This window comes from Arachis hypogaea, chromosome 11 (genome assembly GCF_003086295.3).
Source record: "Arachis hypogaea cultivar Tifrunner chromosome 11, arahy.Tifrunner.gnm2.J5K5, whole genome shotgun sequence".
Classification (NCBI taxonomy): Eukaryota; Viridiplantae; Streptophyta; class Magnoliopsida; order Fabales; family Fabaceae; genus Arachis; species Arachis hypogaea.
In genome coordinates, this window is record NC_092046.1 from 50,101,064 (window position 1) to 50,104,511 (window position 3,448).

General features: G+C 39.5%; 1 non-coding gene across 1 annotated transcript; it reads left to right on the forward strand.

Moving 5' to 3' along the window:
• The first annotated feature begins 872 nt into the window (after nt 1-872).
• LOC112724329 (small nucleolar RNA R71) lies at nt 873-975 on the forward strand. Its single transcript, XR_003163497.1, has one exon. It is a non-coding gene; the product is annotated as a small nucleolar RNA R71 (small nucleolar RNA).
• The last annotated feature ends 2,473 nt before the right edge of the window (nt 976-3,448 follow it).

The following is a 3,448-nucleotide window of genomic DNA, read 5'->3' on the forward strand; positions in this document are numbered from 1 at the left end:
AGAGTAACTGCTTTACACTCTTCCCATCTCACCTTCTTCAGTTCCCCTCTTGGATTTTTCTCAGTATCACTTGGAACACTATCAGTGGACTTCGGAGACTGCTGTGAAAGATGTCCTACTTGAGATTCGAGATTCTTAAGAACTTCCCCTTGGCTTTTTATACTACCTCTCACTTCTTCCCTAAATTTCTTCATGTCTTCAGACTCCTTGCATAGCTTCTATTTTGGCCATTCTGACATCATCATGTGGTGATGGTTAGTTGAAATTGGGGTGTTGAGAGTGGTTATTATGGCTTTGGTATGGTGGCTGTGAGTAAGTATTTTGTGTGGTTTGGTATGGTTTTTGGTTGGAGTGTTGGTTAATGGAGTTGTTATACTGGTTTGGATTATGGGGTCTGTGGTCTTGGCCTTGGTTTTGTTGGTTCCCCCACCCAAAGTTTGGGTGGTTCCTCCAACCAGAGTTATAGGTTTTAGAATATGGATCATGAGCTTTCCTAGATGAATTTCCAAGGTAATTAGCTTCCTCCTAGTTAACTCTTTCTTCTGTGTCCAACTCTCCTTGAGGCGATGGTTGAGTATGGATAGCTGTAGCCTGATTTTTCTCCATTTGCTTGGTCAATTCAGCCAGTTGCTTGGTGATCATCTTATTCTGGGCCAGGATTGCATCCATATGGTTTAATTCCAAGACTCCACTGTTATTGCTTCTGTCTGAGGCATAGAAATACTCATTGTCAGCCACTGTCTCTATAACATCAAAGGCTTCTTCAATGATCTTCTTCTTGTTAAGAGAACCTCCAGATGAGTGGTCTACAACTTTCTTTGATTCAATTGAATCTTTCATAAAAGATATGAAGTTGCACCCACTCATTAAACATGTCAAGGAGCATTTTCTTGTCATATCCTTGAATCTCTCCCAAGCTTCATAAATAGTCTCACCATCCTATTGTCTGAATGTCTGCACTTCAGTTCTCAGCCTGTTTACTTTTTGTGGAGGGTAGAACCTTGTTAAGAATCTATTCACTACATCCTCCCAGGTTGTCAAGCTTTCCTTGGGAAATGATTCTAGCCATTTTGATGCTTTGTCTCTCAAGGAAAATGGAAACAGTAGCAATCTATAGGTGTCACGATAAACACTATTAGATTTAACTGTGTCAGATATCCTTTTGAATTTAGTGAAATGCTTATTAGGGTCCTCTTGGGCACTTCCTCCGAAAGAACAGTTGTTTTGCACAAGAGTTATGAGCTGAAGCATCAATTCGAAATTATTAGCGTGGATAGTTGGCTTTTGAATGCTGCTACCATAGTTTCCTGGTTTTGGATTGATGTAGGAACTCAGAACTCTCCTCTCTTGTCCAGCAAGGTTGGCTGCACCTCTTCTGGCATGATTGTTCACCTCTCCTTCATGATAGTTTTCCATATCATCCTCCATGGTTATATCCAAGTTTTCCTCCTCTTCTTCTGCACCAACAGCCCTCTTTTCTCTTGCTTTCCTTCTTAATCTCAGGAAGGTTCTTTCCAGTTCACTATCAAAGGAGGTTGAAACCTCTCTTCTACCTGTCATACAAGGAGCACAACAAGCAGCAACCAGCAAGTGAAGGATTCACAATTAATGAAAAAGTGTGGTTAGAGCAATTGAGGCAAATAATCAAACAATTAATGAGTTAGTAGGTTAGTTTTACTGGAAAGTATAGAAGTAAAGTAAAATTACAGAAAAACAACTAAAAATTGTAGAGAACAAAAATGAACAACTGAAATTAAAATTTAATTAATCAAAAGAAAAGAAAAGTGATCAATCTTGTTATCCTTCAATTTAGTAATTCTCAATACAAAACCAATCCCTGGCGACGGCGCCATAAACTTAATTCACTCGGAAACTGTCTCTCAACAATTTCCTTCTGGCAAGTGCACTGGATTGTCGTCAAGTAAAAACTCACTATAGAGTGAGGTCGAATCCCACAGGGATTGGTTGGTTGATCAATGTTAATTGGAGAATTGTGCTAGTTGAGCGAAATCAAAATTGGGTTGAGATTGCAGAATGTAAATTTGGCGAGAAACTTAAATTGCAAGAAATTAAATTACAGAAATTAAATTGCTGGAAATTAAATGACAGAAACTTAAATTGCAAGAAATTAAATGGGAATAGGGATTAAGCATGAAATTAAAGAGTAGAAAGTAAATAGAATGGGTAGATCAGAGATGGGGATTCATTGGGTTTTGGGAAATATTGAACTCTCCGGATCAAATTATTTTCATCTCTTCCTCAATCAATGCATTCATTGACATTGCTTGGCAATCTTTGATGATTGGATCCTAATGTCTTGGCACACCAATCTCTCTAAGCATGAACAATTGCCCAATGTCTTGATTTAATTGCTCATGGGAAGAGTTGAATTTCGGTCACTGACTATACCACACAAATTCATAGATCAAAGTATTGGTAGGATTACATGTCACTATATCCATCCAACTCCCAACCTAATCCAATATGAGAAAGCAATTCCAGCATAAAATCTTCATTCCTCTCTCAAGGATCCGAAGAATTCCAATTATGGATAGCTTCTCTGTCAAGACAACTATCCAATTGAATTAAGATCGAAAGCTTTCTAACAATAATCAAGAGAAAAGAAAGAAAAAGAAGATAAAAACTACTATTGATCCATTGAATTACAATAGAGCTCCCTAACCCATTGAAAGGGATAGTTGTTCATAGCCCTCAAAATGGAAATTGGAATTGAAGGATACATTGCATAATTCAAAGAATCGCAGAAAAGTAAAATGAGCCGAAAGGTAAAAAATATGAAGTCCTCCCTCCTTAAATTCTAAGCTATTTATACACTTCCTTCCATTGAACTTAATCTCTGAATTTGGCTTTTGGCCTTGATAGAATTGGGTTGAAATGGCTTCCAATTGGTTTCCCTTACTGTTGAGAAGATATCTGTTTGAATTGCAAGTTCTGGTGCTTCAAGTTGGAGTCAACGTTTGAGGGCCAACGTTGACTCAAATACCTTTCAATAAAACCAGATGAATTTGCTGTCATTGGCGTTTGACTCAACGTTGGAGGGCCAACGTTCTGCTATCCACGCGTACGCGTGCACTCTGTGATTTTGCTTATTCACGCATGCACGTACACCACGCTTATGCGTGAAAGCTGTGATTTCGTTTAGTTATGCGTGCGCGTACACCACGCTTACGCATGCATTGCCATTTTTCCCATCCATGCGTACGCGTCACTGACGCGTGCGCATCGATTCAAGTTTTTCAATTCCAAACTCTGGGCTTTTCATCGCGGACGTTGGAGGCAGCGTTTGAGGCAACGTTTGAGGTAATGTTGGCTTGCCAACGTCCCCTCAAACGTGAGCACCAGCAAATCATGCAGAGACTTGTTCTGCCTCCCTTCCAACATTTGAGGCAACGTTGGTGGGCCAACTTGGCCACTGATGAGGGAAAAC